This window comes from Pelophylax lessonae, assembly GCF_965119305.1.
Source record: "Pelophylax lessonae genome assembly, chromosome: 3".
Taxonomy (NCBI): Eukaryota; Metazoa; Chordata; class Amphibia; order Anura; family Ranidae; genus Pelophylax; species Pelophylax lessonae.
In genome coordinates this window covers 334063986-334078821 of record NC_138770.1, presented here as the reverse complement: position 1 = coordinate 334078821, position 14836 = coordinate 334063986, and positions in this window count along the sequence as shown.

Sequence of the window (14836 nt, the reverse complement as noted above, 5' to 3'; positions counted from 1 at the left end):
TACACAGTTTAAAATATTCATAGACTTAATATCTAAAAGTGACAATTAAATTATTTCTGTGTTACAGACCAATACAAATAATCATTTCAAAATGCATTCATCCCAAGCAGATAGAATAAGTTCTATTAAAATTACATTTGCTATGTTTGAAAGTTTTGGTTTGAAGGAGTAAGAATTACTACTGTGGAAAAATACAATATGGTTATGATTTAAAATATAAATATTTAAATAAAAACGTTTTACCCAGAAATAGAGAAATGTCATCTGAGGTAACAGTCAACTTCTACTATCAGTTATATTTGTGTTCGCATATGACCTTTAGATCTTATACTTGACAAAACCAAGAGATTTTATTAATTACCTAATTAATGATTTTATTGTATCCCAAAGATATAGAGATCAAGCATACGTACGAAATTATACGTACCAAATACACACACACACACACACACACTGGTCAGCCATAACATTATGACCACTGACAGGTAAAGTGAATAACACTGATTATCTCATTACAATTGCATCTGTAAGTGGGTGGGATATATTAGGCAACAAGTAAACATGTTATCCCTGAAACTGATGTGTTGGTCACACATAGAGGACTTGAGTGACTTAGACAAGGGCCAAATTGTAATGGCTAGACAACTGGGTCAGAGCATCTCCAAAACTGCAGCTCTTATGAGATGTTCCCAGTCTGCAGTGGTCAGGACTTACAAAAAGTGGTCCAAGGAAGGAAATACGGCAAACTGACAACAGGGTCATGGGTGACCAAGGCTCATTGATGCACGTGGGAGCAAAGGCTAGCCCATGTAGTCCAATCCAATAGAAGGGCTACTGTAGCTGACCAGTGTCCACAGCCAAAAGTGCCTACAATGGGCATGTGAGCATCAGAACTGGACCATGGAGAAATGGAAGAAGGTGTCCTGGTGTGATGAATTCAATAATTATTTCATGGACACAATAATGAGTTAGAAAGTGTGGGCTTGGTCTCCCAATTCTCCAGATGCCATTCTAATCAAGCATCTGTGGGATGTGCTGGAAAAAATAAGTCCAGTCAATGGAGATCCCACCTCACAATTTACAGAACCTAAAGTGGTTGTAAAATCAGAAGGTTTTATGTTCTATGCATTAAGATTAAAAGCCTTCTGTGTACAGCAGCCCCCCTCAGCCCCTCTAATACTTGCCTGAGGTCTATCTAGATCCAGCGGTGTTGCAGGAGTGTCTAGACAGCAGCACAGCACCATTGACTCCTGCTGATGTTAATCAAAGTCCGACAGCCAGTGAAGAGAGAAAGGGGGCGGGGCCGGGCTGCGTCTCCATGTCCGAATGGACACTATGGCACGGCTCGGTTGCCCCTATATCAAGCTTTAAAGGATCTGCTACTTATGGCTTGGTGCCAGAAACCACATCATACCTTCAGAGGTGTGGTGGAGTCCATGCCTCGATAGCTATGGTGCATTGTCATAATATTATGGCTGATCGGTGTGTATAAAACACACACACACACACACATATACAAAGCAGATGTTCTGCATTATATTGTTGGCACTATGTGTTGCTGGGCCTGCTACCTTCAAAGCATAGTGCAGAGATTAGTCAATTTTGGGAACAGTAGGTCTGTGGCTATAGGCGGAAATAGGGTCACTTTTGCCAGTATAGTTTGGAGACAGACTTTTGTTATCATCATCAATAGAAATGCAGTTTATCTACACATGATAATAGAAATGATCCTTGCAGAAGGTTTTCCTTTGTGTTCCAAAAGTTTTATGCCTACAAGCTTCAGTGATGTAAATCCAGATCTGATTAAATTAGGGTCAGTGACTAGGAGTTTACCTTCAGTTCTGTGGTTAGGATAAGATTTTAGGGGGGAAAGCAAAGAAAGAATATTGAAAAATAAAAGTTACGAAAAAAATATCATAAAATAAGTAGGAGACTATCAATGTCTGCTATCACCAAGGCAGACAGAACAACTTGAAAGAAGCTAAAGAGGTATTAAATCCGCCAAAAATTTAATATATTGCAGTTTACCAATCATTAAATGTGGTGTCTGCATTTGTTGTCTTTCTTTTTTCCCCCTTTCTTTCACCTGGTAATCTGGACAGTAGCAACCTTCCTGTTTTAGGGTGTTTGCTTTCTGGATGAAGTAGTAAAGCAGACATATTTGGATAGCAGCAATGTCAGTCTGGGGGGTATTGTTAGATTAGAAGAATTAGATTGACTAACAAATTGAAGCTGAACTCCAGCTAACACTTTTTAGGCAGTTACAGTCTTTTAGGATAAAGATCATAAAGATCATATCCAATAATTAGTAAGCTGCAATTTAATATAGGTTTGTTTTGAGATTTAAATTGCTTCTAAAGTCAGAAGGGTTTTTACTTTAAAGTATTGTTTGCATTAAGGTGAAAAAAACGTGTGCAGCTTTCCCTCCCAGACCCCCCCTCTCCCCCTTATATTTACCTGAGCTGGATGTTGATCCAGTGCTGCACTCGAGGGCAGCATCGCTGCTATCCCACTTACACCTCACTGGCTCAGAGGCAGCAGTGGGGGTCATTGGCCCTTGCTGCTGTCAATCACAGCCAGTGAGGATCGAGCTGGGGGTACCACCAAGCCGCACTGTACATGCAGAGCACGGCTCAGGATCAAGCCCACACAAGTGCCCTCATAGCAAGCGGCTTGCTATAGGAGCATTCAGCAGGGGGGAGGAGGGAACCAGTGAAGAGGGGGGATCAGGGAAGCTATGTGCAAAACCATTACACAGAGCAGGTAAGAATGATATGTTTGTTTACAAATAATTACACCTTACAATCACTTTAATACCACTTTAGCTAGTTCAAGACATTAGACATGCTGCACATGCCCAAAATGTCTTCATAGTATGCAGTCCTTCTTCCCTGCTGCTGGGACTCCCTTTCCCACTCCCCAGCTATTCTTGGCTGAAATTAATCAAAGCTGGAGTTGCTCTGTACATTCAGCAATTCTGGCAGCTGCTGTTGTCGAACAAAGCAGTCTGACTCAGGGTTTACCTATCAACAACACTGTTCAGATGGTAAATAGAAAGGTACAAAGTAACATTGTTACTTTTGTATGTATTCTGTTTCATTCATCTGCAGATAAAAGGAATGAACTTCAATCTGCAGATGATATCAGTTACATAACTTGACAAGAAGAAAAAGTTTTTTTTTAAATAAAATATTCCTTTTTAACCCCTTATTGAACCTTAGTTTACTCTCATCAGCCCTAATTAACTCCTTGTTCTCCTTCTTCATTCAACTATTATTTTCCTGCTAATTTTTTTGTTAGTTTCTAAAGTATTCATTCATATTTAAACTATTTTTTATTTGTTTGTATTTTTTTTATTTATTTTATTCATTATTATTTTTACACATAACAAATAAATAAATTTCACATTTAAAAAATTAAGAAAAAAAATATTTAAAATTAAATAACTTTGCAATGCTTTGTACCAGAATCATAATTTGTGTGTAATTTTAAAGGATAAGTTCACCTTTGGAACATGATGCATGTTCCACCCATTTTTAGGGTGGAACATGTAACATGTTTCTGCATTTGCAGTCTCTCTCCCTGATCCCCACTCACTCCCTGCGATAACGGACAAGGGATCCTCTCCCTGCACTCACTGTCATAATTTGTAAACAGCAAGTGCAATGTGGGAAGTGGTTAATCAAAGAAAGAAAAAAACAAGAAAGAGAAGAAAAAAACAAAGGACAACAAAGGATCATATCCGTACAAATAGGAGAATGTACTGCTCAACCGTTGCCCTGTACCTAGGCCAAGGACTGTTTAGATGAAACAAGTAAAACTATGTTTTTCAATTGTGCCGCATGGGGTAAGAGTTTGAAATTCATATGTCCACTTGTACTCTTTGATGTAGAAGTCTGTGCTGAGCACCTCCTCTGGTAAGGGCTGGAATATGTTCTATGAGCATGCATGTCAAGCTCAGAAGTAGGTGTCTCTTGTCTGGAAGAACCCTCTGAATGTCCAGAAGTTGAGCAGCAGAAGTATTCCTAAATTAGAAGCGTGAGATCTCAGCACTGTCTGTGCTCTACTGTGTTACAACCAAACAATCCAAGAGAACACAAAATATATCTAAGTGTAAACATCCAATTCTATGAAATTTTTGGTGATGATGTATATCCCCAACTTTACTTGCTATGGGTATGGTTCAATTTCATATATGAACAACTGTTTAACAGTTCTGATAATACATCCATAAACAAGGAAATCCCAATACTGTAGTATGAATATAAAATAAGTTCATAAGTTCATAAAGTGCTATATATCTGTACATCTTCTGTGCCAAGGTAGGTTTAAAAGTGCAATCTGTGTAATAATGTGTAATGACAATGGTGAAGGTGCCATGCCCCCCTTCCCCATGTGCCCTCACTCACTGCCCCCTATAAAGAATATTGCCTCTAATGAGAATCCTAGGTATTTCTTTCAAATGGTTTCTCAGCTGTTCCTCATATCTCCCCAGGTTGTACGCTACCATAGGAGGAAGATTAAAAGATCATGGCATAATACTGTTTTAAATTTAAAAAGCTTTTATCAAAATAAAATGTGCACTTACAAAATATTTCTTGTTGAAAGCATGAAAAATATACTGCAATGGCCGTAGTTTGCTTCGGCATTCCAATACCATTACTAAGTAGTAATCCTAAATTGAGTTCAGTGCTGCAGATAGAAAACACCAGACCCAACATGGCAGACAAGCTGAAGGCCGCTATCAAAGCAGCCTGGGCTTCTTTAACACCTCAGCAGTGCCACAGGCTGATCGCCTCCATGCCACGATGCATTAATGCAGTAATTCATGCAAAATGAGCCCCGACCAAGTATTGAGTGCATACTATACTGTACATGGACATACTTTTCAGTTAGAGCCCATTCACATTAGCGCGACTTGTCAGGCGACTTGTCAGCCTGACAAGTCGCGCTCAGTTGCGGTCCATTGATTAGCACAGGACCCGTTCTAATAGGAGTGACACAAGTCGCTCCGACTTAGAAAAAGGGTCCTGTACTACTTTGGGGCGACCTGGAGGTGACTTGCATAGACTTCCATTATGTGAAGTCTCTGCAAGTCGCGCCGAAGTCGCGGTGCACGCGACTTCACAGGTTGCCCCCCAAAGTCGTGTCGCACTAGTTTGAATGGGGTCTAAGCCAACATTTCTGTATTAAAAATCCTTTTTTTTATTGGTCATATGTAATATTCTTATTTTCTGAGATACTGAATTTTGGGGTTTCACTAGCTGTAAGCCATAATCATCAAAATTAACAGAAAGAAATGCTTGAAATATATCACTGTGTGTAATGCATTTATATAATATATGAGTTTCACTTTTTAAATTGAATTACTGGAATAAATTGCATAAATTCACTTGTAGATGTACAGAACATCTGATTTGTACCTACTGTGATTTTGCTACACTTACATGTTTTTGGCAACTACACTTACTTAGCTTTTTTCATTAGTATTATAGTGATACATTGGGGCGGATTTACTAAAACGGTAGAGTGCAAAATCTGGTGCAGCCATGTATGGTAGCCAATCAGCTTCTAAGTTCAGCTTGTTCAATTAAGCTTTGACCTGGAAGCTGATTGTTTTCTATTCAGAGCTGCACCAGATTTTGCACTCTCCAGTTTTAGTAAATCAACCCCTATTGTGTTATAAAAGGAAATTACAGCATACTAAGGTAAAATCTTGACAGAGAGCTAAGTAGTCAATTTGCCCTTCACCCTAATATTTTAACTATCCCCAACACTTAGAATTATCATCCAGCAAACACCCCCCCCTCCCAAAACCCAACCCCTAAAACAAACCATAATACTAAACATACTCTTTATAATTACCTGAATATTTAAGCAGGATTATATGATTTTCACAGCACTGTGTCAAAAAATACAGTCTGTCAGAAGTACCTTAGGAAAGTGGGCATGCTTGAGAGGCACTAATAGCGCTTGATAAGACATGCAGTTATACAGTGGCAATAGATGCACCAGTGTTAAATGCTGGGACTTGTAGTATTACAGAAAAAAATACAAGATGTACTGGAAATTTGGAGTTTAGAAAAACAGATGAGATGCCAGCTGGACAACATGTCACTTGTATATCTAAAGCAGGGTTTCTCAACCTTTTTATAGTCAAGGCACCCTTTAAAATTCTCTCAAGGCACCACATTCTAAAATGTAAAAAAAACAAATGGTTTTACGCTTTGCAACAACATCCATACACATAGGACATCCAAAATTAGAAGTGATTTATTCTTTGAAGGCAAATACCATTTTCCACACTGGTACTAACTAGTATTCTAGCATTTATTTTTCCACATTATCACTGCCCCACACCGCTAACCCAACCAAGTGCTTACAGAGGGACATGAGGGGGGTGGGTGTCAAACAAGGATGGTATGTAGGTGCTCAACGCACTCTTTTTCAACCAATACTGTCAGTTCAATGCCCAAGGTTGTAATGCTGCAAATTTAAAATTTATGGCTTTGTGTATACAAAAAAGGCAGCCTGATCCACTTGCTGGCTTCCGCACAATGTTGGGGGCAATTTTTGGCAATTTTCAGGCATTTTGCCAAGGCACCTCTGAAGAACCTAGAAGGCACCCTGGTTGCAAAAGTCTGATCCAAAGACATAGACCTAGACACGTATGGTGAGTCAGGTGACACTGCTGCACAGAGAAAGTGATGTGAGAACCTTTGTGTCCTGCTGTCCATTACAGGAGCGGTTTGTTTTAAAATTAAATGTAAGTTGCTAATTTTAAATACCTATTTTGAAATTACTACACCACGAGGACCCCTTTTTTTTTAAATGAATCCTTATATAAAGGAAAAATCTCAGTTTTAAAGGGCCACACACCCCACTAAAGAAAGGGTATCTTGATACACAGTGGCACAACGGAGGAGGATGCCAGAGGAGCCTGCCATGCATACTCCAGCACATAGTGGAAGGCTTAATCTCACCTAGTAAGAGAGGTCAAGCATAGAGGTAAGTGCATTAGTTAAGATGTGGTGGGAATCACTGAAGCACTAGCAATTTTCTGATTTCAGATTATTATTATGGACTCCCCTATACAGTATCTTACAAAAGTGAGTACACCCCTCACATTTTTGTAAATATTTTATTATATATTTTCATGTGACAACACTGAAGAAATGACACTTTGCTATAATGTAAAGTAGTGAGTGTACAGCTTGTATAACAGTGTAAATTTGCTGTCCCCTCAAAATAACACCCAGCCATTAATGTCTAAACCGCTGGCAACAAAAGTGAGTACACCCCTAAGTGAAAATGTCCAAATTGGGACCAAAGTGTCAATATTTTATGTGGCCACCATTATTTTTCAGCACTGCCTTAACCTTCTTGGGCATGAAATTCACCAGAGCTTCACAGGTTGCCACTGGAGTCTTCTTCCACTCCTCCATAACGACATCACAGAGCTGGTTGATTTTAGAGACCTTGCGCTCCTCTACCTTCCGTTTGAGGATGCCCCACAGAGATTCAATAGGGTTTAGGTCTGGAGACATGCTTGGCCAGTCCACATTTGAACATGATGGTCTGGTTACTCAATCTTTTCCAACTCTGTACCTTTATTAGCTCCTGTAGCTACTGTAAAGAAGAGGGTTCCCTATAAAAGAAGCAGCCCGTGACCAGAAGCCATTGATGGCAGGATAGCAGTATTGTGCCAGACACACATCATTTGCCTGTTACGTAAATGAACTATGCTGTTGGAGTGGTTGGTGTCAGGAAGGGAGTAAAGGCAAGGCTGGAGGATATGAAATGGACCTCAGCATTTAGCCAGTACTGGATGTTATTTCTGCATATTTTAAATGCCTTTATTTTGACCTTGTCAAAGTAAAGGATGGATCTGCAGATTAAGTGCATATATGGCAAAGTTGATTCACAATGATACAATTACAGTGCTGTAAAACATCGAATCTAGGTAATGGTCCTTGCCAAGGCATGAATCAGTTTTATAATAGACTCCAGTCCGCTCTGTTTTCCATTGCTTAATAGGTCTGTATGAGCAATTGCTCACAACAATTATACTGATTGGAATAGCAGACACTGGCAGGCAAAACAGCTCTGGCAAGGATCTCTGAGGCTTTATTGACATTGTTCTAAATTTAGAACAAATAAAGTTCAACAGTTTCAGAAAGATACTCTATAATAATGCACTTTCTCTGTACACCAAGAATTCTATAAATACAAGGAAAACACAATATAATGTAAACTATTTATAAATCATTACACCCAATGGATCAAAACAAGGAAAAGTGGTAACATTTCTGGTTTCATTGTGTTATAGTTCATAAAAGTTTTCAAAGCATTTGAATGCATTTGATTTGTTCAGGCTGTAAAGTAAAAATCCTCTCCATGCCTTTAAAGATGTAATATTTGTTTAGGCTTAACTCTAGACAAAAACTTATTTTGGGGTAGTAGATTGCTTTACTGTTAGAAATATTATCTTCCCACATAGCATTCCAGCAATAAAAAGCAGGTGCAAAATTAAAACGTTCTCTGATCTACCCAGAGCTAAAATAAATGTCTTGACTAGAGTTGCCATTTTTTTAATCAAAAATGCTTACAAGTGTAACACTACTCCCATGGGAGCTGCTGGTTATGTATTCCCCTGGGTTACCCATAGCAACAACTTGACAATATAGCATATTCTAAGTGCTTGGCTCAGTCAGAAAACAGTCCAGGGGTTTGGGGTTTTGTTGTTTTATTGGAGAACTGGGATGGGAGAAGGGATGAGTGGGATACTCCAACTGAATAACTATGCACAATTGCTGGGACTTCTGAATAAAGCTGAGTGCAGCAAGGCCACTGCTTCCCCTTGCCACTAAGTGAAGAAGAATTAGATGAACTGTACTGTACTGTGAATCGCTCTTCAGGGACCTACTCGGCACCCCCTTTGTCCCTACTCTGCAGGGTTCTATACGGTGCCCCCTTTAATATAACACTCTGTGAGCTGACCCCTTGATCCTCTGACTTCACTGGAGTGGTCCCCCTTCCTGGGCAGACCCTTTGGCAAGTCCCCTGGTACTCACGGACACTGTTTTTCCCGGAAGACTGTGCCAAACGCTCCGAAAACCGTACATAGGGAGATTATGGAGCATTTTTAACGCTTGTAAAATGCCCCATACTAAAGCTCATTGATGCCCATACTGACACCATGCAAATGGTAATGAGCGTGTGTTGAGCGTTGTAAATTTTGTCAAGTGTGAACAAGCCCTTAGGGTTGCAAGGAGATTTAGTGCAAGAATTAGTGTTAGTGCAAGGCATACATGGAGGGTTATAATACAAAAATGTGCTGCGCCAGAAATCACACAAATAAAACAGTGATAATATGTGATAATAATAGATGAAAAACAGTTCATAAGGCACAAAATCGTGCTAGTGCTCCAATCAAAGAAATCTCCAAAAGTCCCAGTGTTCAACTGAAATGTGATCCAATCGTGATAAACAACGAATATTGTGAGCACCGTTTAGTGAATCCCTCCACCAGACAGATAAGCCTCTCACCTTCCCATCAGACCCAAATGGGCCAGCAATCACATAACATGGATAATGGATTTCCAGGAAAGGGCCTCTCTACTGTGTAGCTCCAGGGATTCCAAGATATATGTGGGGATAAGAATGGGACAAAATCTAGTGCTCTCCGTATATATACGGTAGCTACCGAGGAAGTCAAAGGAGCATCACGCTCGAAGTAACGCGTATAGGGGGGGCGGAGCGTGCGTGGCCGACGCAGATCGTTTCTCCGGAGCACTATCTACACTACATGTCAGCAAAGCAGGCACGGCTGAGTGCCCTGCAAATGTGAGTTTGTTTATTCTCTTCAATAAAGCTGATTTATATATATATACGGAGAGCACTAGATTTTGTCCCATTCTTATCCCCACATATATCTTGGAATCCCTGGAGCTACACAGTAGAGAGGCCCTTTCCTGGAAATCCATTATCCATGTTATGTGATTGCTGGCCCATTTGGGTCTGATGGGAAGGTGAGAGGCTTATCTGTCTGGTGGAGGGATTCACTAAACGGTGCTCACAATATTCGTTGTTTATCACGATTGGATCACATTTCAGTTGAACACTGGGACTTTTGGAGATTTCTTTGATTGGAGCACTAGCACGATTTTGTGCCTTATGAACTGTTTTTCATCTATTATTATCACATATTATCACTGTTTTATTTGTGTGATTTCTGGCGCAGCACATTTTTGTATTATTTGTATGGTTTGTGATTTGTGAACACGATTGGTGTTTGCTGCCGGATTAGCATTTACACATTTGAGGATATATTTTTCCACACTATATTCACACACATTAGTTTTGTGTTATATTTGGGTTTGCGCTGATAGTTTTTCTGGTATCATACATGGAGGGTTAGCATTAGTGTGATGGTTGCATGGAGGGTTAGTATTCGTGTGAGGGTTACATGGAGGGTTAGTATTAGTGTGAGGGTTACATGGAGGGTTAGTGTTAGTGTGATGGTTGCATGGAGGGTTAGTATTAGTGTGATGGTTGAATGGAGGGTTGGTATTAGTGTGATAGTTGCATGGAGGGTTAGTATTAGTGTGAGGGTTACATGGAGGGTTATTATTAGTGCGGGGGTTTATTGGTGGATTAGTATTAGTGTGAGGGTTACATGAAGGGTTAGTATTAGTGTGATGGTTGCATGGAGGGTTAGTATTAGTGTGAGGGTTAAATGGAGGGTTAGTATTAGTGTGATGGTTGCATGGAGGGTTAGTATTAGTGTGAGGGTTACATGGAGGGTTAGTATTAGTGTGAGGGTTACATGGAGGGTTAGTATTAGTGTGAGGGTTACATGGAGGGTTAGTATTAGTGTGATGGTTGCATGGAGGGTTAGTATTAGTGTGATGGTTGCATGGAGGGTTAGTATTAGTGTGATGGTTGCATGGAGGGTTAGTACTAGTGTGGGGGTTACATGGAGGGTTAGTATTAGTGTGAGGGTTACATGGAGGGTTAGTATTAGTGTAAGGGTTTCATGGAGGATTAGTATTACTGTGAGGGTTGCATGGAGGGTTAGTATTAGTGCAAGGGTTTTATGGTGGATTAATATTAGTGTGAGGGTTACATGGAGGGGTTAGTATTAGTGTGCGGGGTACATAGAGGTTTAGTATTAGTGTGCGGGTTACATGGAGGGTTAGTATTAGTGTGAGGGTTACATGGAGGGTTAGCATTAGTGTGATGGTTGCATGGAGGGTTAGTATTAGTGTGAGGGTTACATGGAGGGTTAGTATTAGTGTGAGGGTTACATGGAGGGTTAGTATTAGTGTGAGGGTTACATGGAGGGTTAGTATTAGTGTGATGGTTGCATGGAGGGTTAGTATTAGTGTGAGGGTTACATGGAGGGTTAGTATTAGTGCGGGGGTTTATTGGTGGATTAGTATTAGTGTGAGGGTTACATGAAGGGTTAGTATTAGTGTGATGGTTGCATGAAGGGTTAGTATTAGTGTGAGGGTTACATGGAGGGTTAGTATTAGTGTGAGGGTTACATGGAGGGTTAGTATTAGTGTGAGGGTTACATGGGGGATTAGTATTAGTGTGAGGGTTACATGGAGGGTAGTATTAGTGTGAGGGTTACATGGAGGGTTAGTATTAGTGTGAGGGTTACATGGAGGGTTAGTATTAGTGTGATGGTTGCATGGAGGGTTAGTATTAGTGTGATGGTTGCATGGAGGGTTAGTATTAGTGTGGGGGTTACATGGAGGGTTAGTATTAGTGTGAGGGTTACATGGAGGGTTAGTATTAGTGTGAGGGTTACATGGGGGATTAGTATTAGTGTGAGGGTTACATGGAAGGTTAGTATTAGTGTGAGGGTTACATGGAGGGTTAGTATTAGTGTGAGGGTTACATGGAGGGTTAGTATTAGTGTGAGGGTTACATAGAGGGTTAGTATTAGTGTGAGGGTTACACAAAGGGTTACATGGAGGGTTAGTATTAGTGTGATGGTTGCATGGAGGGTTAGTATTAGTGTGATGGTTGCATTGAGGGTTAGTATTAGTGTGATGGTTGCATGGAGGGTTAGTATTAGTGTGATGGTTGCATTGAGGGTTAGTATTAGTGTGAGGGTTACATGGGGGATTAGTATTAGTGTGAGGGTTACATGGAGGGTAGTATTAGTGTGAGGGTTACATGGAGGGTTAGTATTAGTGTGAGGGTTACATGGAGGGTTAGTATTAGTGTGATGGTTGCATGGAGGGTTAGTATTAGTGTGATGGTTGCATGGAGGGTTAGTATTAGTGTGGGGGTTACATGGAGGGTTAGTATTAGTGTGAGGGTTACATGGAGGGTTAGTATTAGTGTGAGGGTTACATGGGGGATTAGTATTAGTGTGAGGGTTACATGGAAGGTTAGTATTAGTGTGAGGGTTACATGGAGGGTTAGTATTAGTGTGAGGGTTACATGGAGGGTTAGTATTAGTGTGAGGGTTACATAGAGGGTTAGTATTAGTGTGAGGGTTACACAAAGGGTTACATGGAGGGTTAGTATTAGTGTGAGGGTTACATGGATGGTTAGTATTAGTGTGAGGGTTACATGGGGGATTAGTATTAGTGTGAGGGTTACATGGAGGGTTAGTATTAGTGTGAGGGTTACATGGAGGGTTAGTATTAGTGTAAGGGTTACATGGAGGGTTAGTATTAGTGTGAGTGTTACATGGAGGGTTAGTATTAGTGTGATGGTTGCATGGAGGGTTATTATTAGTGCGGGGGTTTATTGGTGGATTAGTATTAGTGTGAGGGTTACATGAAGGGTTAGTATTAGTGTGATGGTTGCATGAAGGGTTAGTATTAGTGTCAGGGTTACATGGAGGGTTAGTATTAGTGTGATGGTTGCATGGAGGATTAGTATTAGTGTGATGGTTGCATGGAGGGTTAGTATTAGTGTGGGGGTTACATGGAGGGTTAGTATTAGTGTGAGGGTTACATGGAGGGTAGTATTAGTGTAAGGGTTACATGGAGGGTTAGTATTAGTGTGAGGGTTACATGGAGGGTTAGTATTAGTGTGATGGTTGCATGGAGGGTTAGTATTAGTGTGATGGTTGCATGGAGGGTTAGTATTAGTGTGGGGGTTACATGGAGGGTTAGTATTAGTGTGAGGGTTACATGGAGGGTTAGTATTAGTGTGAGGGTTACATGGGGGATTAGTATTAGTGTGAGGGTTACATGGAAGGTTAGTATTAGTGTGAGGGTTACATGGAAGGTTAGTATTAGTGTGAGGGTTACATAGAGGGTTAGTATTAGTGTGAGGGTTACACAAAGGGTTACATGGAGGGTTAGTATTAGTGTGATGGTTGCATGGAGGGTTAGTATTACTGTGATGGTTGCATTGAGGGTTAGTATTAGTGTGATGGTTGCATGGAGGGTTAGTATTAGTGTGATGGTTGCATGGAGGGTTATTATTAGTGCGGGGGTTTATTGGTGGATTAGTATTAGTGTGAGGGTTACATGAAGGGTTAGTATTAGTGTGATGGTTGCATGAAGGGTTAGTATTAGTGTGAGGGTTACATGGAGGGTTAGTATTAGTGTGAGGGTTACATGGAGGGTTAGTATTAGTGTGAGAGTTACATGGGGGATTAGTATTAGTGTGAGGGTTACATGGAGGGTAGTATTAGTGTGAGGGTTACATGGAGGATTAGTATTAGTGTGAGGGTTACATGGAGGGTTAGTATTAGTGTGATGGTTGCATGGAGGGTTAGTATTAGTGTGATGGTTGCATGGAGGGTTAGTATTAGTGTGGGGGTTACATGGAGGGTTAGTATTAGTGTGAGGGTTACATGGAGGGTTAGTATTAGTGTAAGGGTTACATGGGGGATTAGTATTAGTGTGAGGGTTACATGGAAGGTTAGTATTAGTGTGAGGGTTACATGGAGGGTTAGTATTAGTGTGAGGGTTACATGGAGGGTTAGTATTAGTGTGAGGGTTACATAGAGGGTTAGTATTAGTGTGAGGGTTACACAAAGGGTTACATGGAGGGTTAGTATTAGTGTGATGGTTGCATGGAGGGTTAGTATTAGTGTGATGGTTGCATTGAGGGTTAGTATTAGTGTGATGGTTGCATGGAGGGTTAGTATTAGTGTGAGGGTTACATGGATGGTTATTATTAGTGCGGGGGTTTATTGGTGGATTAGTATTAGTGTGAGGGTTACATGAAGGGTTAGTAATAGTGTGATGGTTGCATGAAGGGTTAGTATTAGAGTGAGGGTTACATGGAGGGTTAGTATTAGTGTGATGGTTGCATGGAGGGTTAGTATTAGTGTGAGGGTTACATGGAGGGTTAGTATTAGTGTGAGGGTTACATGGAGGGTTAGTATTAGTGTGAGGGTTACATGGGGGATTAGTATTAGTGTGAGGGTTACATGGAGGGTTAGTATTAGTGTGAGGGTTACATGGAGGGTTAGTATTAGTGTAAGGGTTACATGGAGGGTTAGTATTAGTGTGAGGGTTACATGGAGGGTTAGTATTAGTGTGATGGTTGCATGGAGGGTTAGTATTAGTGTGATGGTTGCATGGAGGGTTAGTATTAGTGTGGGGGTTACATGGAGGGTTAGTATTAGTGTGAGGGTTACATGGAGGGTTAGTATTAGTGTGAGGGTTACATGGGGGATTAGTATTAGTGTGAGGGTTACATGGATGGTTAGTATTAGTGTGAGGGTTACATGGAGGGTTAGTATTAGTGTGAGGGTTACATGGAGGGTTAGTATTAGTGTGAGGGTTACATGGAGGGTTAGTATTCGTGTGAGGGTTACACAAAGGGTTACATGGAGGGTTAGTATTAGTGT